The sequence below is a fragment of the Suricata suricatta genome, chromosome 2 (genome assembly GCF_006229205.1).
Source record: "Suricata suricatta isolate VVHF042 chromosome 2, meerkat_22Aug2017_6uvM2_HiC, whole genome shotgun sequence".
Lineage (NCBI taxonomy): Eukaryota > Metazoa > Chordata > Mammalia > Carnivora > Herpestidae > Suricata > Suricata suricatta.
The window spans coordinates 51808108-51832369 of NC_043701.1; the positions used below are offsets into that span (position 1 = coordinate 51808108).

A 24262-nucleotide genomic window follows, 5' to 3' on the forward strand; every position below is an offset into this window, starting at 1 on the left:
TTTGCTTTAATTTCCCTTGCCTTTGAGGATGTGTCAAGTAGGAGATTGCTGTGGTGGAGGTCCAGGAGGTTTATCCTCTAGGGGTTCCTGAGTGGCTCAGTTGGTTAAGCGTCTGGCTTTGGCTCAGGTCATGATCTCAGGGTTCATGGGTTCAAGCCCTACATCAGGCTCTGTGCTGACAGCTCAGCCTGAAGCCTGCTTCAGATTCTGTGTCTCCATCTCTCTCTGACTCTCCCCTGCTCGCACTGTCTCTGTCTCTCAAAAATAAATTAAAAAAAACCCAGAGAACATTTTTAAATAAAAAAATGGCATTCTCTAGAAAAACAAACTTGGTTCAGTATGTTCTTTTTTCTTAGGTACATATAAAACTTTCAGTTGCTCAGCCATACTACGTCTTGTGATGATGCTTTTTATTAGCAAAAATATATATATGTAAAATATATAATACATTATATAATTATGTATTACATATATTATATACATTATAGACAACATAGCATTTTTATATAATTGTGTAATGTATGTTATAATTATATAAGTCTATCCCTATATATCTGCTAGGATGCCACAACAAATGTCACAGATTTGGTGGTTTACACAGCAGAAATTAATTTTCTTATAGTTGTGGAGGGTGTGAGGCCAAGATTAAGGTGCCAGGAGAGTTGGTTTCTAAGGAGGATTCTCCTTGTCGTGTGAACAGTTGCCTTCTCACCCTCCTCACATGGCTTTTCCTCTGTGTGTGTTCATCCTTGGTGCCTCTTACTCTTCTTCTTTTTTTAAGTTTATTTATTTATTTTGAGAGAAAGAGAGAGAGAGAGAGAGAGAGAGAGAGAGAGAGAGAGAGAAGGAAAGAGAGATGGAAGGAGTGAGAAAATCCCAAGGATGCTCCACGGTGTCAACACAGAGCCCCATGTGAGCCTCTAACTCATGAAACTTGAGATCATGACGTGAGCTGAAATCAAGAGTCAGGCAACTGAGCCACCCAGGTATCTCCTTTCCTCTTCTTATAAGATCAAGGCCCTAATTGAATTAGGGCCCTTGCTTAAGATCTCACTCAACTTAATCGCCTCTGTAAAGGTTCAGTCTCCAAATATCCAGGGTTAGGGCTTCAACATACAAATTTTGTGGAGACCCAATTCAGTCAAAGAATTGTGCAGCCAAAGCTATTCAACATCACCAGCTTCTGATGGTTAAGGTCATTAGATCAGAATTGGTCACTTGAGTTAGGAAGGGTCATTTGTAAATCTAATTTTTTATTATCTATATTTGTCATGGAGCCACGGAGAAGGCAAGCACTTGGCAAGAAAGACTGAGTAAGAGAATTTGAATCTGTGGGCCGAACACCGTGTGATTCGGAAAAACTCTGTGTGTTGATAAGCGTGTCTGTCTATGGAGAGAAGAAAGGCAAAGAGTCACAAAAAACAGTGAAAAGCAGGCCAAAGAACAGCTGTATTACTTTCCAGTCACACTCTAGCTTTCAGATCACTAAGCTTTCCCTGAATAACTTCAAATGTACCTGATACTTTACAATATTTCCTTCTTTTTAAAAGTCACACCTGGGGGTTAGTGTGTGTCGTCCAATATAAATTTGATTTTAAAAGCCAAGGATGGAAGAAATAAAGCGAGGAAATACAATCTCCTGGTGAAAGTATGTGTGCAGTTTACAGTTCACCTGGACATCAAGGACGAGACATAGTTCTGCATAAAGTACAAGCGTAGGTTATAATTTCCCTCAGGCGGTGGGCACTGAGAGATTCTTGAAGATAGTGTATGGAATTATCCTCTGTTTTAATGAGACCATTGCCTTCATTTCACAGGGACTAGAGAATAAGAAGGAGAAATAAACACAAATAATTCACTTCTAATATTCTTCTAATATTATTGGAAGATGCCAAAACAATATGGGAAAAATAAATCCACACTTCCATCTGTTCTTCAACTCTAGCATGAACTTTAGAAGAACCAGTAAAACAAACAAAAAAGTCTGCCCCTTAAGGCAATGGGAAACAATAACCAATGAACCAGACAGAAGTAAGTAAGCATCATTTAAAGTCCTGTCATTCTGTAGGGAAAATAAGTAATAGGCATACCTTGTTTAATGGATTTGAATTTGATAGGTTACCAACGTTTTTTTTAATGTTTATTTTATTTTGCTTTTTAAACATATTTTCCTGTTTTCCCCCAGGAATAGAATTGAGTGATTCAGCACTTACATATAACACCCAGTGCTCATCCCAACCAGTGTTCTCCTTAATGCCCCTCACCCCTTCAGCCCTTCCCCCTACCCAACACCCCACCAGCAACACTCAGTGTACTCTCTGTATTTAGGAGTCTCTTGTGGTTTGTCTCCCCCTCTGTTTTTATATTATTTTTGCTTCCCTTCCCTTATGTTTATCTGTTTTGTATCTTCCACATATGAGTGAAATCAGTCCCAACATTTCTGATTATGGCGATATAGGAGACGAAACATATAGCAATGCCTGGGCTTTGAACCCATACCTTGTGCTCTCCTCTATCACATATACACTCTATACCCTTCATGCTTAGTATAGCCTCTATCAGAAAGGGCTATTTGGGATTGCTGGAATATTGTAATCCATTTCCTCTAATTGGTACAAATCATCACCATTGTCCTTCTTATCCTAGTTGAGGATCACTGTCAGACCCTGGTCTACTCCAATAGGACATTGTGGTGCCTACATCCTGACATTCTGCTCACTTTGACTGTGGACAAACACCTAGACTTAGTACATGCTCATGAAATTCCTGTCTTCTGGCAAAAAGGGACTATATGACTCTGTGTTTTCCCCCTCTAGAACCCAGGGATAGATTCATTTTCTTGGACTTCCTAAATGAATGTGACTCCAAATTGGGGATGGGGGCTGTACACTAGCTGCAGTGGAGAGGAGGTGGAGGAGAAGACTCACAGTGAAACCTGAGCCTGCCTAGGCTGATTCCAGTAGTACTGAAGACCCAGCCAGGTTGAAGGGTGCACTGCAACTTGCAAAGTGCTGCCATTAGCAAAACCCAATCGTATGGGGCTCAGTGGAGAACTAAGATAGATTTAGGAATCTGATGGCCTGGAGTAGAAGGGCAGGTAGGCCAGCATGGCTGAGATTGAATAGAGTCAGCAGTCAGATGACTCAAGTCTGTACACAATATAGAGTTTCTTTGGGTTTGCTCTACAATCCTACTTGTTTTATTTCTTTGTATAACACTCAAGCTATGCTTGAGCCAAGGAAAGCATTCCCACATGAGTCAGCATATTTTACCAGAGGTTGAATAGTTATCATTTTAGTTTTGAAACATGAAGACACAGATAATGAGAAGTACTAGGAGAAGTTAAAGTATGTGTTGCATTTTCAGTTGAGAAAAAGCATATTATTAATTTTAAAATAGTTAAGATGTATATCTCATTTGTATCTATGTGATGAGCAATGAATCTCGGGTGTATTACTGAGCTGGGGGAAGACCCTACAGAGTTTTACCAGCTGCCAAGAGTTTTCTGTGAAGAGTCCAACATCCCTTGAAAATCAAACTGACTGTTGGGAACACATTATTCCGCCCCACATTTCGGTGGTCATTCAGGTATTGGTCAGAGTTGTAAGGAAACCATAGTAGTAGCTAAAACAATGCTGTTTGGTCTCCTAGCATTGTGTTTTGTGGGCTGTGATTGTCCATGACCTCTTGTCTCACATTGTGCAAATATAAATGTGATTTTGAGGTATCAACTGCAAAAGGCAAAGTATATTTCTTGCTGGCTGAGTTCAGCTAGCATCATTATTCTTGGTGGTTCTTGTTGACGGAGCAGGAACTGCAGGATAAAAGGTCAGCAGAGACAACGCTGCAGTGAGAGCTCCTAATTGGCTGCGTCACAAATCAGAGAAAACCACTGGGGCCATGTGCATCATTTCTGTGGTCTCTACTTCTGTTCGATTTCAATTGCAAACTAAATATTTCTAATCAACATTAAAGCTCTTGACTTCTTAAGTTATCACTTTTTCAAAGTCATTTATAAAATATGAGTATTTCAAATGGAACCAATGGGGGCACCTGGGTGGCTCAATCCGTTAGGCATCTGCTTTTGACTTAAGTTATGATCTCATGGTTCATGAGTTTGAGCCCCATGTTGGGCTCTGTGCTGAAAGCTCGGAGCCTGGAGCCTGCTTCGGATTCTGTGTCTTCCTCTCTGCCCCTGTCCCACTGATACTCGGTCTGTCTCTCTCACTCAAAAATAAATATAAAAAAAAAAACCTAAAAAAGAAACAAATAGAACCAATAGAACTTTCTTATTTATCACTAATAAAGTCACAAAATGTACTGACATACCAAGGATATTATTTTCTACCTAGTATATTACTTTTAAATGTCCTAATAATGGAATGTAAGTAGAAATATCAGTTCATTAAATAAGAAATCAGAGTAATTCACTTGTTATCATCAGGTTTTGAAGTACTAATGACATATTTTATTCTTTAGTATAATATGCTACTTTTCATATGTAGATGGATAATATTTCCCCTTAATGTTAGTTCCATTAATAATTATTAATTGCCATAGCTTAGAATAGCAAAAGATCTTTGGCTACAAAAATTACTGTCATTGTCAGTATGATTATTTTATTTTCAGTGATTAATGATGTTGGCATTTGGTTTCTAATAAGATCTTATTGCTTTATATTGTGCAACATTCAGTTTCTAGAAACGTCAAAATACAATAGTGTGCGTCTCCCTCTCCTGCGGCCTTTTTCTCTCCCTCCCTCAGGAGAAGGACCTGCGCGATGATTCTCTGCCCTGCCGGTTGGGGCATCATTAGCAATTTCTTTAGAAAATTATTCATGAATTTAAATAATTGAATGTAAAAAAGTAGCACCTTTTACATTTTTTTAGTTATTTATTTTGGGGGCTGGGAGGGACAGAGAGAGAGAGAACATTCAAAGTAGGCTTCTTCAGTGGTGGGGTTTGAACCCAGAAACCATGAGATCATGACCTGAGCTGAAACAAAGAATTCAATGATCAACCAAGTGAGCCACCCAGGTGCCCTGCATTTTTTATATTTTTAAACCAAACCAAAGAGCTTAGAACTTTTTGTCTGTTGACAGTTGATTCTGTAATCATCCCCACTGATATCTAAGTAATTGTATTTGTCCCCTTAGACTCCTTATGTGTGAACTTTATTAAACTACAATCTGAAAATATTCCTCAAATGAAAGATGTTCATATTTGTTCCAGAAAGCTTAAAGCTAAGATGTATTTTGTTTCAAATATTTGGGTATTATGTAATACTTTTCTGCATTAGATACACTCCTAACACAATTTTATAGCCAGAGTTAACAACTATTTCTTTATCAATGCTGCTATTCTATCTTTATATATCTGTTAGAGTGCTGAACTATTTTTTTTACAAATATTTAAAAGGAAATATATTTTTTAAAAAAGATAAATGAATTTCCAGATTCATGTCCAGAGATACTGGCAGCAGAATAAAAAGGTTGTATCGTTGCTAACAAATAAATGAGACTCTAGGAGTGAGTGAAGAATTGTGATGTAAAAGTAGAAATTAGAATTAAATGGCAGATGTCCAGTAGTACCTAATCCATGTAAAAGGGTTACAAGAGAAGATCATATTAGTTAAGTCAAGAGTATGGTTGGAGATTTCTGGATATTGTCATAATAAGCAGAGGAAAAATATCAACTGATTCATTAACTGAAGAGGGTTGTGGGTTAGAGACACCTAATGGGAAGCAACAGGTGAGACTGGTTTGGGGAAGTAGCTGATAGAGACCCACTTGGGAGTAACTGATGCTTTGAATGACGTCATTGGCCAGAAATTCAAAGGATCTCAATTCTTCCAAGAACCAGGCAGTAAAATGGAAAGGATTTGTTCTGCTTTGCTTTGTTTTGGGGAAAAAATATAAAAATTATAAATAGTACTGATATTTTCTCACCTCATTTATCACTCCAATTCCAAGGTAGAATCATATTAAAACCTGGGCATTTCTTTTGACAATGAATATTAGAAGTGGGGCACCTGGGTGGCTCAATGGTTGAGCTTCCGACTTTGGCTCCGGTCATGATCTCATGGTTGATGAGTTCAAGCCCTATATTGGGCTCTGTGCTGACAGCTTAGAGCCTGGAGCCTGCTTCGGATTCTGTTTCTTCTTTCTCTGTCCCTCCCCCACTTGTGGTCTGTCTCTCTCTGTCTCAAACATAAATGTAAACATTAAAAAATTTTAAATAAAAGAATATCAGTACTGAAATTATGTGCTGTTATTGTTCATCCTGGAATATAATTTGGCTGATTCTGTATCCAAAGTCTTATTACCTGGTTTATTGAATATTACATAAAATAATTTTAAAAGGGTAGGTATTTATAGGGGCAGACATATCCTCTATCTGACTTCCACACTAACCCTCAGATGGTGATCATGGGAATAAGTTAGTTTTTCATGAATATTTTTATTCCACAGATATTCACCTGAAATGACTTTGGGATCAGTTGTATAGATGTGTGGTAAAGGGTTGTAGAAGTAGATGGCATACAGTGTTCATACTTAGTTGACTCAATCACATTGCTATTTTTCTGGAAAAATTACAATAAAGAGTATAAAATTACCTCTGAGATATTGTGGAACTTTAATACGTTTGCCTGGGGACCCTGGGTGGCTCAGTCGGTTAAAGGTAGCTGGACTCTTGACTTCAAGTCAGGTCATGATCTCATGGTTCTGAGATTGAGCCCCATCTCAGGCTCTGAACTGGGTGTTAGGTCTGCTTAAGATTCTCTCTCTCCATCTCTGTGCCTTCCTGCCTTGTGTGTATGTGTACTCTCCCTCTCTCCTCCCAAAAAGTACATTTGCTTAGTTTTGAAAAAATGATTATTAGTTATTTTAATAATTATTAGTAGCTTCTGCATGTTATTTCTCCCCAAATCAGAGAAAACGTACACTATCTTTTCATATAAAAAAACAAAAACCAAAAAAAATAACCCCCCCAAAACAAAAACACTACACAGCCTTGATAATTCATTTATCTTTTTTATGTAAACTAAAGGTAGGAAATCACATTAGTATCTTCTTCAGAAAATTGATGGGCTTCCAGATTCTGGAAAGATATGAGACTTAAGCTAATATCAGAGTTTTCATAATGCTGAGAGTGTATTCTTGGTCAGCTCCTTTGTTAGAACAGCACATAGACAGTTTTGAATAATCTTGCTGGCTTTCTGGATAAAAAGAATGCAAGATCCCTCTATTAGCGAGCCCTTTCTGAAGATACTGACCAAATACTTTCTGAAAAGTTTCAAAAGCTTTGAGTTCAGCCTACATTTCTAATAAATTCTAAGTTAACAATCTGTTTCTTTTCCAGGAGGAAAAAAAAACAACAACAAGATATTAAAACCTACGAGGGAAAAATGATGGAATTTAGGAAAGACAGTGATGACATTGTATAAGGTAAATTGATAATATTGCATAGAAAATGTTAAAAATAGAAGTGAAACAATATTTAGATACAAAATAAAAATTCATTTTCCATGAAACAAAAATGAAATTACTTACCAAACGATGCATATCTTGGTTATGTCCTGGAATTTGAAGATAACTAATTATTTATGCAGAGAGAAAAAAATTGTCATTCTCTTACAAGGGAAAAAATTAGACTAGTTTCAAATTAAACACAACTGGGGCTGAATGATTAATGAAATACAGAATAGCAATAAAATTTGTTTTTGTATCAATTTTATAGTTACTGAGTTATAAATAAAATAATAAGAGTATTGTATGAAAATCTAAAAATTTAGGTGGTTTTTTTCCAAGTTTTAAAAAAAATTTTTTAATGTTTATCTGTTTTGGAGAGAGAGTATAAGCAAGGGAGGGGCGGAGAGAGCAGGAGACAGAGATACCAAAGCAAGCATGATTCTGTCAATACAAAGGACAATGCAAGGATTGAACCCATGAACCGCGAGATCATGACCTGAGCTGAAGTTGGATGCTCGAAAGCCTGAGCCACCCAAGTGCCACACAAGTTTTTGTTTTGTTTTATTTTGTTTTTAAATGCAAGCAAGATGAAACATTCAAGGTATCATCAAATATACCATGGAATATACTTCTGATATTTTAGGTTTTTTGTTTGTTTGTTTTTTAAATTCCAACCACCTAAGAGAGAATCAAAAAAGGGGAGAGCTGAAGAGTATTATGTCAAGCAAAACAAGTCAGTCAGAGAAAGGCACATACCATATGATTTCACTCATATGTGGAATTTAAGAAACTAAACAGCAAAAAGTGGGGTCAGACAGAGAGAGAGAGAGAGAGAGAGAGGAAAACCAAGAAACAGACTCTTAACTGTAGAGAGCAAACTGATAGTTACCAGAAAAAGGTGGGGGAGGGGGAACAGGTTAAATAGGGGGTGGAGACTAAGGAGTACATTTTTGTGATCAGGACTTGGTATTATATAAAAGTGTTGAGTGAGTTTATTTTATTTAATTAATTTATTTTTTTTAATGTTTTCATTTCTTTATGAGAAGGAGACAAGAGTGCAAGCAGGGGAGGAGAAGAAAGGAGGCAGACACTGAGTCCAAAGCAGACTCCAGGCTCTGAACTGTCAGCACAGAGCCAGACACAGGACTCAAACCCACCAACTGCGAGATCATTACCCAAGCTGAAGTTGGACACTTAACCAACTGAGCCACCCAAGTGCTTCTTTTTTTAATTTATTTTATTTTATCTTATCTTTTTTCTTGATTTTTGAGAAAGAGAGAGAGAGACAGAGTATGTACAGGGCAGGGGCAGAAAGAGAGAGACACAGAATCAGAAGCAAGAAAAGTGTTGAATTTTTATTTCTCTCTTTTGTTCAATGTCATTGTTTTTCATTATTTTGTCTTCTATATCACTAATTTGGTGCTCAATTTCATCCAACCTGCTGTTCATCACATCGAGCCTATTTCCAATCTCATTTATTGCATTCTTCATCTCTGATTGGTTCTGTTTTAACTCTTTTATCTCTGTGGTAAGGAGATGTGATCTCTGTGATGTTTTCGTTTCTGAAGCCCAGTGAGTATCATGTGATTGTTGGTTTAAATACTCCACCAGGCATGTTACTTGTATTTTTTCATTTAGATCTCTGGCCATGGCCTTATCTTGTTCTCTCATGCCATCTTGGCATTTTTGTCTAGGTCCCTGTCTTTTTCTGTGTATAATAAAGTGAGTTAAGTCTCCTGTTTCTGAAAGAAATGGCCTTATGGAAAAGAGATGGTGTAGAACTGAGAGCTTGGTGCTGTAGAGAGTATCTCTGGTGTGTGGTGGGTGCACTGTTCGGGCTACTCTTTCCTTTAAGTCAGTCATTTGCAGAGGCTCACCTTGCCTGTTATGGGCCATGTCTGGTCCTTGGCCTGAATGAGGCAAGTGTTTAATGAGGTGTGCGCTTTAACTAGGTGGTCTGCTTGTGATATGAGACCTGACACCAACTTCCCCAGAGCTCAGGCCCTGCAGAAGTCTTTGCAACATGTGGTGTGGGCAGAGGTTTGACCTGGTCTTCTGGGAAAATCCTGCCACCCTGGGACTAAGGCAAGGTTGACTGAGTCGTGCAGTCCTGCAAGAATGCCAGTGAGGTGAGGGGCTTTGTGTGAGCCACTTAGGCAGCCAGTGTCTCCACTGAAGGTGGCTCTGTATTACAGAGCATGATGAATGGCTCCATCAAACATAATAACATTTGTATTATAGGAATCACAGAGAGAGAAAAGAGGGCAGGAAATTTATCTGAGGAGATCTTACCTGAAAATTTCCCTCATCTGGGGAAGGAAACAAATATCCACAGGTAGGAGGCACAGAGAACTCCCATCACAATCAACAAAAGCAGACCAACACCAAGACATATTGTCATTACTTTTGCAAAATATAGTGACAAAGAAAAATTGTAAAAGTAGCAAGACAAAAGAAGTTCTGAACCATAAGGGAAAACAGATAAGGCTAGTTGAATGTAAATCTCTCAACAGAAACTGGAAGTTCAGAATATACTTGAATGGCATATTCAAAGTGCTGACTGGGAAATATCTACAGCCAAGAATAATCTATCCATCAAGGATATCATTCAGAATAGAGGGAGAGATAAATAGTTTCCCAGACAAACAAAAGCGGAAGGAGTCTGTGACCACTAAACCAGACCTGCAAGAAATATGAAAAGGGACTCACTGAGTGCAAAGAAGAGACCAAAAGTGATGAAGAAGGGAAAGGATCTCCAGAAACTCCAAAAATGTAATAATAAAATGGCAATAAATTCATAGCTATGAATAATTACTCAGAATGTAAATAGGCTAAATACTTTAATCAAAACACAGCATGATAGAATGGATAAAAAAAAAGAAAAGAAAAAAAGAGAGAGAAAGAAAGACCTATCCAGACGATGCCTACAAAGAGACTCATTTTAGACTTAAACCTGCAGTTTGAAAGTGAGTCAGTGGAGAAACATTTATCAAACATATGGGTGTCAAAATAAAACCAGAGTAGCAATAGTTATATCGGATATACTAGACTTTAAAACAAAGACTGTAAGGGACACCTTGAAGGCTCAGTGGGTTAAGTGTCTGACTCCTTATCTTGGCTCAGGTCACGATCTCAGATTACATTGGATTGAGCCCTGCACCCAGCTCTGTGCTGACAGCATGGAGCCTGCTTGGGTTTCTCTTTCTTCCTCTCTTTGACCCTCCCCTGCTTGTGCTCTTTCTCTCTCTCTCTCTCTCTCTCTCTCTTTCAAAATAAATAAATAAAATTTAAAAAAGAAAAATAAGGGCACGATATCATAATGAAATGGAAAATCCAACAAGACGATCTAAAAATTACAAATATTTATGCACCACCAACATTGGAGCACTTAAAAATACAAAGCAATTAATAAGAAATATAAGGGAACTGACTGATAATAACAAAGTAATAGTAAAGGACCTTAACATCCCATTTACACAAGAGAACAGATCATCTAAACAGAAAATCAGTAATGAAACAATGATTTTGAGTGACACATTGGACCCAATGACCTTAGCAGATATATTCACGCCGTTCCATCCTAAAAGAGCAGAATACACATTCTTTTCAAGTATATATGAAACATTCTCCAAAATAGATCACATATTAGGTCATGAAATAGGCCTCACCAAATACAAAACACTAAAGTCATACCATGCACCTTTTCTGCTCATGAGCACATTTATAAGACTATGAAACTAGAATTCAACCACAAGAAAAAAATATGGCAAGACCACAAATACATGAAAGTTAAACAACATGCTAAAAAATAATGAATCAGTCAACCATGAAATCGAAGAAAAAATAAAAACATACATGGAAACAAGTGAAAAGGAAAACACAATGGTCCAATACTTTTGGGATGCAGCAAAAGTGGTCCTGAGAGGGAACTATGTCGCAATACAGGTCTACCTCAAGACACCAAAAAAATCTCAAATAAAAAACCTAACCTTAAACCTAAAAGAGCTAGAAAAAGAACAACCAAAGAGGCCTAAAGACAGAAGGAAATAATAAAGATTATAGTTGGAATAAATGACATAGAAACTAAAAAAAAAGAAAGAAAATAGAACTGAAAATGAAACCAGAGCTTGTACATTGAAAAAATATACAAAATTGATAAATCTCTAGCTAGACTTATCAAAAAGAAAAGACAAAGGACTTAAATAAATAAAATCACAAATAAGAGAAGAGAAATAACAACACCACAAAAATGCAATTATAAGAGTATATTATGAAAAGCTATATGCCAACAAATTGGACAATTTGGGAGAAATGGATTAATTCCTGGAAACATATAAACTACCAAAACTAAAACAGGAAGAAATAGAAAACTTGAATAAACTGATAACCAGCAAAGAAATAGAATCAGTAATCAAAAGTGCCCAACAAACAAAAGTCTTTGGCCAGATAGCTTCAAAGGCAAATCCTATCAAACATTAAAAAATTAATACCTATTATTATCAAACTATTCAAAAAATAGAAAAAAATCCAAATTTATTCCATGAGACTAGCAATACCCTGATACTAAAACCAAATACAAAATCACTAAAATAAAATAATAAAATAAAATAAAATAGAGAGAGAGAGAGAGGGAGAGAGAGAGAGAGAGAGAGAGAGAGAGAGAGAACTATAGGCCAATATTCCTGATGAACATGGATTCACAAAACCCTCAATAAAATGCTAGCAAACTGAATCCAGAAATACATTAAAGAAATCATTCATCATGACCAAGTGGGATTTGTTCTTGGGTTGTAAGAGTGGTTCAATATTTATAAATCAATTAATGTGATGCATCCCATTAATAAAAGAAAGGCTAAAAATCGTACAATCCTTTCAATAGATACAGAAAAAAAGTTTTTACAAAGTACAGCATTTATTCATGATAAAAGCCTTCAACAAAGAAGGTTTAGAGAGAACATACCTCAACACAATAAAGGCCATGTATGAAAAAACTCATAGCTATTATCATCTTGAATGGGGAAAAATGGAGATCTTTACCTTTACAGTTAGGAAAAAAACAGGGATGTCCATTCTCACCAATGTTATTTAACATAGTATTGGAAGTCCTAGTACAGCAATCAGACAACAGAAATAAATAAAAGACATCCAAATTGGCAAGGAAGAAGTAAAACTTTGACCAACTGTAGATGACATGATACTATATGTAGAAAACCCAAAAGACCAATAAACTGCTAGAACTGATAAATTCAATAAAGTCACAAGATACAAAATCAACGTACAAAAATCTGTTGCATTTCTATAAACTTATAATGAAGCAGCAGAAGGAGAAATTAAGGAATCAATTCCATTTATAGTTGCACCAAAAAGAATAAGAGACCCAGGAATAAACCTAACGAAAGAGGTGAAAGACATTTACTCTAAAAACTATAAAACACTATGAAAGAAATTCAAGAGGACACAAAGAAATGGAAATATACTCCATGTTCATCTATTGGAAGACAATATTGTTAAAATGCCTATATGCCCCAAAGGAATCTACACATTTAATGCAGTCCCTAACAAAATGCCACCAGCATTTTTCAAGGATCTAGAACAAACAATCCTAAAATTTGTATGAAACCAACCAAAAGTTCACAAATAGCCAAAGCAATCTTGAAAAAAAGAAGTAAAGCTGAAAGCATCACAATTCTGACCTCAAGTTATATATAAAACTATAGCAATCAAGACAGGATGGATGGTACTGATACAAAAACAGACACATAAATCAATAGAACAGAATAGGAAACCTAGAAATGAAGCCACAAGTATATGGTCAATTCATCTTTGACAAAGCAGGAAAGAATATCCAATGGGAAAAAGACAGTCTCTGCAATAAATGCTATTTAGAAAACAAGATAGAAACATGCAAAAGAAAGGCATAGGACCACTTTCTTACACTAAATACAAAAATAAATTAAAAAAATGGATTAAAGACCTAATGTGATATCTGAAACCATAAAAATCCTAGAGGACAATACAGCCAGTAGCCTCTTTGACATTGGCTGTAGGAACATCTTTCTAGATATGTCTCCAGAAGCAAGGAAAATGAAAGCAAAAATAAACCATTGGGACTTCATCAAAAAAACAAAAAACAAAAACAACTTCTGCACAACAAAAGAAACAATCAACAAAACTAAAAAGCACCCTAAAGAAATGGAGAAGATATTTGCAATTTACATATCTGACAAAGGGTGAGTATCCAAAATATAAAAAGAACTTATAACTCAACACACAAAAAGCAAATAATAGAATTTAAAAATGGATAGAAGACATTAATAGACATTTTCCCAAAGACATACAGGGGTGAACAGATACAGGAAAGAATGTTTAACATTGCTGAGAGTCGGGGAAATAGAAATCAAAACTACAATGAGATATCACCTCATACCTGTCAGAATGGCTAAAAACAACAACACAAGAAACAACAATGTTGGTGTGGGTGAGAGGAAAGGGAAACCCTCTTGCACTCTTGGTGGGAATGCAAACTGGTGCAGCTACTGCGGGGAGAACAGTATGGAAATTCCTCCAAAACGTTATAAATAGAAGTACTCTATGATCTCATAATAGCACTACTGAGTATTTACTCAAAGAATACAGAAACACTAATTCAAAGGGATACATGAACCTGAGTGTCTACAGCAGCATTATCTACAATCACCAAATTATGGAAGCAGTTCAAGTGTTCATCAACTGATAAATGGATAAAGAAGAGATGGTATGTACATACAATGGATTATTACTCAGTCATAAAAAGTAATGATACCTTGTAATTTGCAATGATGTGGAGGGAGCTAAAGAATATCATGCTAAGTGAAATAGACCAATCAGAGAAAGACAAATACCATATGATTTCATTTATATGTAGGATTTAAGAAACAAAACATATGTGTAAAGGGGGAAGAAAGAGAAAGAGAGGCTAACCAAGAAACAGACAGTAAACTACAGAGAACACACTGACAGTTACCTGAGGGGAGGGAGTGGGAGGTTGAATTAAAGAGGAAGTGGGGATTAAGGAGTGCACTCATTGTGACAAGTACCAAGTGTGCATGGGAGTGTTGAATCACTCTATTGTACACCTGAAACTAATATAGCACCTAATGTCACCTACATGGAATTAAAATTAAAACTTGAAAATAAAGGCATGACAAATGAATACCAAACAAAACACGGATTAAGTTTAAATTATCACTAATTAGATAAATAGACATGGGATTGCATTTAATGTGGATTATCTATTTTTTACATGTTTATTTATTTTTGAGAGAGAGAGAGGAAGCAGAGGAGGGGCAGAGAGAGAGGGAGACACAGAATCTGAAGCAGGCTCCAGGCTCTGAGCTAGCTGTCAGCACAGAGCCTGATGCGGAACTTGAACCCACAAGCCATGAGATCATGATCTGAGCTGAAGTCAGATGCTTAACAGACTGAGCCACCCAGACACCCCTAGATTATCTCTGAGAGAGAGCAAGAGGGAGAGTTTCATGAAAAAGACAATAAATTGAGTGTTAGTGTCAAATGCAAATTTTCTTACATCCAACTTTAATAAGTGTAAAGTCAATGAGAAGGCAGCGAATTTGGAAGGGATTAAGAACAATACCAATAGATGATTTTTCGTAATTTGGCCTAATATTTGAGCAGTAATCTGTTTTACATCCCATTCGATAGAGAACTAAAACACACAGGAAAATTTTCCCATAAATTCTCCTATCTGCCTGTGGATTCACCTATTATCTATGGTGATGAGAAAATTTTGGAGTTCTGCATTCTTCATGAATGAGTTCTTATGAACAGTTAGGGAAAATTATCTGTATCATCTATATTAGTATCTATATATTATCATCTATATCTCTAGCTATATTCATAGCTATATCTATCTCTATATCTATCTGTGTAATAGTAGGCCAGATACAGTTGTTATTCAAAGGGAATCAGTTTGCAAACTAATTTCTATTCATAATTCTTTCCATTTTAAATGCCATAATATATGTGTCTAAAAATTGCCAGCTACTAGGAAAATTAAATATAATAAAACCAATCAGAAAAAAACAGAAAGCAAAAACTAAAAAATAGGATATATTGAATATATATATATATACATATATATATGGAGATCAAATTAAAAAGATTAAAATAACAAGAGAATATTAACATGTATCTGTAGATAAACTATTTGGAGATCTCACTTATGCACAAAATATTCCAGTGACATATGATGTGAAACATTTTTCATAAGCTTATTTTCTATCCTTTTATCTTCTTTGGCGAGGTATCTGTTTAGGTCTTTGGCACATTTTAAAATCAGATGTTGACTATTTATGAGGGTTTAATTCTGGACTCTGTTATGTTCCATGATCTATTTGTCCATTTTTTTATCAATATCATACTGTCTTGATTACTGTAGCTTCACAGTAACTCTTGAATTCGAGTAGTGTCAGTCCTCCACCTTTGTTTTCTTTTTTAATTTTTTTTGATATTTACTTATTTTTGGGAGAACACAAGTAGAGGAGAGGCAGAGAGAAAAAGACAGAGGATCTGAAGCCGGATCCACACTGACAGGTTGACAGCAGAGAGCCTGATGTGGGCCTCGAACTCGCAAACTGCAAGATCATGACCTGAGCTGAAGTCAGATACTTAACTGACTGAGCCACCCAGGTTCCTCCTCAATCTTTGTTTTTCTGTTTCAACACTGTGTTGGTTATCCTGGCTCTTTTGCCTCTCCATATAAAGTTTAGAATCAGTTGACAATAGTTACAAAATAATTTACTGGTGTTTTAATTGGGATTGCATTTGATCTATAGATTAAATTGGGAAGAACTGACATTGTGACAATATTGAGTCTTCCTATCCATGAACATGGAATCGTCTCTATTTATTTAGTTCTTCTTGGATGTTATTCCACTTTAAACTTTAATTAATATATATAGTTCTAAAATACTTTAAATATTGCATAGGTTATATAAAGACCTACTACTTTTTAAATAGTAAGGAAAAGATTGTGTGAATTTTCATTAAAATAAAAATAAAGCAATGTTTTATTTCCTTTTAGTTTTCTACAAGTTTGGGATTTTGAATAGTATATCATAAACTTAAGAGTAATAGTAAGCAGTATATTAGAAATATGCAATGTTACAAAGTTTGAAAAAGCTAATATTCCTTAAGCTAATAAAATTAATTAGACATGTCATTATATATTACAGAAAGAATGACCTAGAGCTCTTGTTTATTAGTACATCATGTTGGCAATAGTCATTTCAACATTTGAGCAAAATGGCACACATCTGTCTGTACAAAGCAAGGCAAGGTTAAAGACTTACAATTTTCTTCTTCTATTTTTATGCAACTTTATCAAGAAGACCAAAGTCAAGGATGGGTTGACAATTTGCTGCCAAGATCTAGGCCTGTTGAGAGAAGTACTGTTATCTACAAAAGTGTATTTACCTGTTGTGTTTTGTGACAGATACATAATTTAATAGACATTAAATAATTTATCAATATTAATGTTTGTTAACATATATGTCAGTTAGCATCATTTATTACATTTTATTCATATAAATACTTTTGGCATTAGTTATTCACTATTTACTAATGTTCAACTTTTAATTCACAATTCAATGTTCACCCAAATCATTGGTGTGTCTGCATGACTAATTCGGTAATGCACTTTGAGTAACATAATGTATGCCAGTTCTTGGCTGAGGTAGTTGAAAGCTCTTAGTTAACCCTATATATTTCTCCTTTTCCCCTGCCTCAACCAAGGAGATCACCTACTGCTCTCTTGGAATCAGATAAAAGCAGATGGCTCTGAATCACCAAGAAAGAAAACTATTATGGAGAACACAAAATGAATTTTGCATGAGCATAGAATAAATATTCATCTCTAAGCCACTGAGATTTCTGGTTTTATTTGTAACTGCAGCATAACTTAGTTGAGTCTAGCTAATACATCCTTCACCAACGTATCTCTGATGAAGAATAAAGCTGTACAAGTTGGGGTATTAAGTGAATATACAGTTATAGAGATCACAACTCCAGATCATCAAATACCTGACTGGGGGAGCTGGGGAAGGAACACTGGGGAGAAAGCCATGAAAAAATGGTTGCAGCACTCCAATAGTTCTTATGTATGGAAAATAGAAATATGCAAACCTTTTAATGTTTACTATTTAAAGGATTACTAAGAATGCTTTTGGAAGGCAATTTGACAGTCTGTTTGGATAATTAAATCGTGCAGTTTCTTTAGCCTAACATATTCACTTCTAGAAATGGATCCTCCAGAAATAGTTGGTTATATGTGAAAATGTATGTGTTCAAGAATTTTTATTAAAAAATTAGTGGAAGATTGTAAATATCCTGAAATACAATAATAGGAAATTGTTCAATTAGTAGATTATGTCATTTCTATATTAGAATGCTCTATAGTTTAGGGGCAGTTGGGTGGCTCAGTCAGTTAAGCATTCAACTCTTGCTTTTGGGTCAGGTCTGGTCTCACAGTTTCATGAATGAGAGTTCTGTATCAGGCTCTGGGCTGGGAGCACAGAGCTTGCTTGAGATTCTCTCTTTCTCCCTCTCTCTGCCCCACCCCCACTTGTGCTGTCTCTGTTTCTCTGAAATAAATAAACTTAAAAAAAAAGAATGCTATATAGTTTTAACAATAAAGAGATTGATGTATATATATTGACATGTTATGATAGGCTCTCTGGGAAGGCTGCCTCTGATTGGCCCCGAGGACACCTGCCTCCTGGTCTTCATTCTCTGGTTTAATCCCTTGTGTATTGGTTGCATCTAGTAACTTGATTCTAGTGAATAGATGTGGGAGAAGAAATAGAACGATGCTTCTGAAGTTAGGTACCAAAATGACTTGCTTCTGTTTGCTCTCTATTACCCTCTTACTGACTTGCTTTTGGGGAAGCCAATTAACATATTGCAACCCATGGAGAGGTCTGCATCTCTATCACCATAGACCTTAAAAGGATATGTGTTGAATATTTTTTATTTCTGTATTCAGGGAACATTTAATGAACATCTCTCTGCAAGGCATTGGGCAGCTCTGTGGATTCAGGGCTGAGCTAGGGGACCAGACCTTCCTCTCATCAAGTGTAACAGTCTAGGAAGAAAGACCAATGTCAAGATAGCAAAGAGAGCAGCCTGTGAGAGACTGTGAAGTGGGGATAATCTAAGACTGTTAGGGGATATGAGTTTGGTAAAACATGAGGCCAGAGAGGTGGGCAGAGGCCACATGAAGATCCTTGATTTTATCCTAAGTGCCATGTGCATTCACAGAAAACTTTCAAGCAGGCAACAGTCCATTGTTTTACTTATTTTTTCATATTTAGATATAATTGTCATATAACATTATATTAGTTTCAAGTATACAACTTAATGATTCCATATTTGAGTTATTGTAAAATAATCACCACAATATAAATCTAGTTAACATCCATCACTATATATCATTACCAATTTTTGTCTTGTGATAGATCTTAAAACCATTTAAGATCTATTCTTTTAGCAAGTTTCAAATATGCAATACAGTATTATCTATAGCTCCCATGATGTGCATACACGCCCATGACTTATTTTTACAGTTGGGAATGTATACTTTTTCACCCCTTCCTCCCATTTCCCCTTGCCTCTGCTTCTGGTAACCACAGATCAGTTCTCTATATTCATCAGATCAGTTTGTTTTTTATTTGGTTGGTTGGTTATGCTTTTAGATTCCACATATAAGTGAGATCAAATGGTATTTGCCTTTGTCTGTGTAACCTATTTCACTTAGCATAACACCATTAAGATTTACCCATGTTGTTGCAAGAGGCAAGATTTCATTCTTTTTCATAGGTAAATAATATTTGTGTGTGTGTGTGTGTGTGTGTGTGTGTGTGTGTGTGTGCATCACATCTTCTTAACCCATCCATCCACTGATGGACACCTAGGTTGCTTCCAAATCTTGGGTTTTATAAACCAAAACATGAGGGTGGATATATTTTTGTTAGTGTTTTCATCTTTTTCAGATAAATATCCAGAAGTGGAATTATAAGATCACATGGTAGTTCTTTTTTCAATTTTTCTGAGGAAACGTGACACTGTTTTCCACAGTTGCTGCACCAATTTAAATCACCACCAACAGTGTGTGAGGGTTCTCCTTTCTGCACATACTCACTAATGCTTGTTATTTCTGGTGTTTCTGACACTAGCCATTCTGACAGGTGTAAGGTGATAACACAATCAAAAAGCCTATGTCAGGCTCTGTGCTGAGAGCTCAGAGCCTGGAGTCTGCTTCAGAGTCTGTGTTTTCCTCTCTTTCTGCCCCTCCTCCATCATACTCTGTCTCTCTCTTTCTTTCAAAAAGAAATAAACATTTTAAAAATGCTGAGGATACAGGGCTCAGACAGTTGAGCATCCAACTTTGGCTCAGATCATGATCTAGTAATTCATGAGTTTGATCCATGCATCAGGCTCTCTGCTGTCAGTACAAAGCCCACTTCGAATCCTCTCCCCCACCTCTCTCTGCCTCTCTCCCACTCATGCCTTTTCTCTCAAAAATAAATAAACATTTTAAAACATGTCAAGGATACAAAACAAATATTGGGGACATCTGCGTCCTTGGTGATTTGGGTGTGCCAATTAATATATCTTGGAATCATGTTTCACAGCAGTTTGTGCTACCACTGATATTAAACTCCTTGCTGTTTAAGACACTGACCCCTCTCCAGGAAATCTATTACTGGAACCAAGAGCACTTCAACTGATGATACAATGACCACCACAACCACCACATCAAATCAGTCAAAATTTTATCACTATGATAGGATGAGATATACAGAAAGTGTTTCAATTTAAGCTGAGTTTTTATGTTTTAATGTTACATAATTTAAAAAATATGACTATATGGCTCCAAGAACACAAAATATTCCTGATATCCATCACCTATGGAAAAGGGGACCTTATAGATTCCTTCTGTCATATGCAAGTTGAGAAACCACAATTTCAAGAGGCTTCCTTACTTATCTAAGACCTCAAACCAGCTAGTGGTAAAGCAAAATTAGTTGTCTCAGAATCAAATAGATTAAAGACACCACCCCTGCTCTAAAATAATGTAAAGGGAAGCTTTGGATGAGCTAGCACTTTGATAGAGTGGGAAACCTGGCATAGTTCTAGACTAAATGGATAGAAATGTTAGGGTTCCATGGTGGTTAGGGTCCCTGAGACCATCTTCAGTCTCCATGATTCCCTAGAAGACCCAGAAACCTCAGTATAGTCTTACCTGTGGCTATGATGTATTACAGCAAAAGGACATGGGGCAGAACCAGGAAAGGAAAAGATACACAAGGTGAAGTCGGGGGGAATCCAGGCGCAGGGTCGACTGAGTCCTGTCTCAGTGGATGCACAGAGTCTATGACAAACACACCTTAAAGACTCACTGTCCAGAGCTTTTAATGGGAGCTAGTATCTCTTCCATGGCACACACAGAATGTTCAGACACCTACAAATAAAGCATGTTGGGTGTGACAATGATTCTTTACAAATTTTAGTGAAATCTAGTTTTAGGAAGTATCTCACTAAGTCAGCTTCCCAAGCACCCCCATCCTCATATCTGACAACTTTCATTCTCTAATTAGGCTCCTCATCTCCTGTCAGGCCGCAGCTGATGTCTGACCACCCGGCCCTGCCTTCAGCAGGAGTTCTCATGGGTGGGTTTGGCAAGAACACCCCCTTCCACCTGATGATTCCTCTCAGTGACTCCCTACCCACGGACTCCCACCCTGCTCTTTGGCTATAAATCCCCACTGTCCATGCTGCCCCCAGAGGTTAAAACCCAATCTCTCTCCCCTACTGCAAAATTCTATTATAATGCTGCTGTATCTGTTGTGATGTCTTCCCCTTGAATAAAGCCTGCCTTACAATGTCTTGACTCATTTCATCAAATCTTTCTTTCTTTGATAAGCATAAGCCACAATGTTTGTCCAAACCATGTAGGCCTAGTGAGCTACTCTTCTCCGTTCTGGGAAGGGTAGGAATCCTCGTGAAATCCAAGTTCTCAGACACCAGCAAAGGGCCGATCTTGTAAATAGACCTGTAGAATAATCACAGAGGCCTGCTGTGTCAAGGTTCTTGTGTATGGTGGGAAGGCAGGAACAGAACCTCAGTGATATGCAGGAGCCTGAGTCTCGGCATGATCTTCCTTATTTTAGGTTTCCCAGAGTTAAATAAATAGTGATATCATGGAGATATTTCAGCGCTGAGCATCCAAGATATAAAGTGCCCTGGAAACATGATAAAAGTAAAGAATCCATAACAATGTTCACAGTTAATGCTCTTTAAACCAGACTGGAAGAGGGTGTACAAGGAAATATATATATTAGCTGTTTCCAAGGGCCACATAAGGGGGCATGTAAATGAGGCAATCAAAGATCCTTGAGAAGCTTGGGGTGCTTGGCTCAGTCAGTTAAGTGTCTGACTTTGGCTCAGGTCATGATCTCACAGACCGTGGTTTCGAGCCCCTTGTTGGGCTCTGTGCTAAAAGCTCAGAGCCTGGAGCCTGCTTCGGATTCTGTGTCTCCCTCTCTCTATGCTCCTCCCCCACTCACTCTCTATCTCTCTCTCTCAAAATAAAAATGAAAGACATAAAAAAAAGACCCTTGAGCAGCTGAAATGTCCTATTGTAATTGTTAACCAATTTTCTAGTTAATCAATTAATCTAGAGCGAAGTACACCAGTATGTGCTAGCCTGTAAATGAAAGCCCATAGGCCCCGCAAATGCAGTGTTTTTATTTCCATTAGCATCCCACATTTCCATGTTCTTAAATGGTTTTAATGGCTGTCATCACTCTGACATCTTCTTAAGGTTAACCTTAACACTATGAGTTTGAGAATTACAATGCAAGGAAAGGACCATAGAAGAAAGAAAACAGAAACGGTCCTAAGTCATTTTGTTTTTTAATTTTCAGTAGCTTTGGACTCCCACATGCATATGCAAACATATGAGCTTAGAATCTTCCTGGCAATGATAGGCCACACTTTGGGCACTTTACGAATGTAAAATCTTGCATAGCTATTATATATTTAGTGTTGACATTTTTAAATTCTGTAGAGGCAACAAATTATTGCCAAACTATTACGGCTAAATTCTACATTAATTGATTACTTTTTAAATTTAATAAAATCATTTTTATTTTTTTGTGCTAATTAATGCATAAACAAGAAAGATAAGCTAATATAATTGCATTTTGGAGGATGATGTTTACTTTCCTTTGACACACACTTAACAGCCTTTTTACTTTTCTCTCTCTTAGGACAACATGCAGAAAATGATAATGCATTTCACAAATTATTTGGCAGCTGGTGGTGGTATATTGAAGTCCATTAAATTAAGAAACAACTCACCAAGCTGCCCTCCCCCAAATTACACTATAAAGATAGGAGTAACAGTTCATAAAGCAGGATTTTTGCACGCAAGCAATTAGATTCAGAGTTTGAGACCTTAACTGCACATAGACAAATTCCTCTTTTTAGTTCTGCTTCACAATAGGACGTCATTGCTCTGGGGAAAATGTGCCCACATTAAAACTGCAAATTGACTTTTGATGAAATAAAGCTACCTGTATCCAAGTGAAAATGTGATAGCTTACTGAAGACAGAATTAAGCAGAGAAGTTTCACACCTGTAAAAATACAATTAGAAAGGACTCCAGTAAGGATGTAAGTTTATTCTTGTGACACGAATTTTGTGGTCATAAGATATTTAAAAAAAAATATTGTGGTAGGGGGTCGCCTGGGTGGTTCAGTCAGTTTAAACATGCGACTTTGGCTCAGGTCATGATCTAACAGTCTGTGAGTTCAAGCCCGACATTGGGCTCTGTGCTGACACTTCAGATCCTGGAGCGTGCTTTGGATTATGCATCTCCCTCTCTCACTGCCCCTCCCCTGCTCACACTCTGCCTCTCCCTCTAAAAAATAAATTAACTTTAAATTTTTTCAAAAAATAATGAGGTAAGGATAAAAATAAAAGGAATTATTCTTTAACAAAAAGCAATGCTCCTATTATGCTATTACAATAATACAAATAAATCTCTGAAACTCTTTTTTTTATTGAAAATGATAAGGGCACCTAAGTGGCTCAGTTATTGGGCACCTGGTTTTGGCTCAGGTGATGGTCTAGCAGTTCTTGGGTTCAAGCCCCACATTGGGCTCCATGCTGTCAGCGCCGAGTCTGCTTGGGATTCACTCTCCCTCTCTGTCTGTCCTCCTGACTTGCATGCATGTGCTATCTCTCTCAAAAACAAATAAACATTAAAAAAATAAACCTCTGGTGTCAGCTCTGACATCTGAAGAGATTAGAAGTTGTCTCCTTTGTCCTCACAAGGACAATAAAAAAAAATGACTTTCCTTGGAGTCATAAAGAAACTGAGATGATATGGCAAACCATTACCCCAAAATCTGGGGAGAGAGGTAATGCCAGAGGGTCACAGCTGAGATCTGTGTTCCTGGAACTGCTGGTACTATAAACTTTCAGGAATACTTAAATAATAACTTTGAACAACACTGGAGGCTGAATAGGAACAAGTGTGAGAAAGATAAAGGAGTGTTGTTGGAAGTCTTTAGGAAGTTTCTACATCTTTTGAGATTTGCACACCATGCATTACATCAGATTTCACAGTAAGGATCTGAGAAGGGTTGCTTCTGACTCTGGCAGTGCATGGGAAAGAGCGACCACTGTGAAATGTGCCGAGTACTCATTTGCAAGGGCCACTCTTTT

At 36.9% G+C, this 24262-nt stretch overlaps 1 long non-coding RNA gene across 1 annotated transcript; it reads left to right on the top strand.

Moving 5' to 3' along the window:
* Positions 1–14184: 14184 nt before the first annotated feature.
* On the top strand, positions 14185–17396 carry LOC115306150. Its single transcript, XR_003915213.1, has 2 exons — positions 14185–14225; positions 17264–17396. It is a non-coding gene; the product is annotated as an uncharacterized LOC115306150 (long non-coding RNA).
* The last annotated feature ends 6866 nt before the right edge of the window (positions 17397–24262 follow it).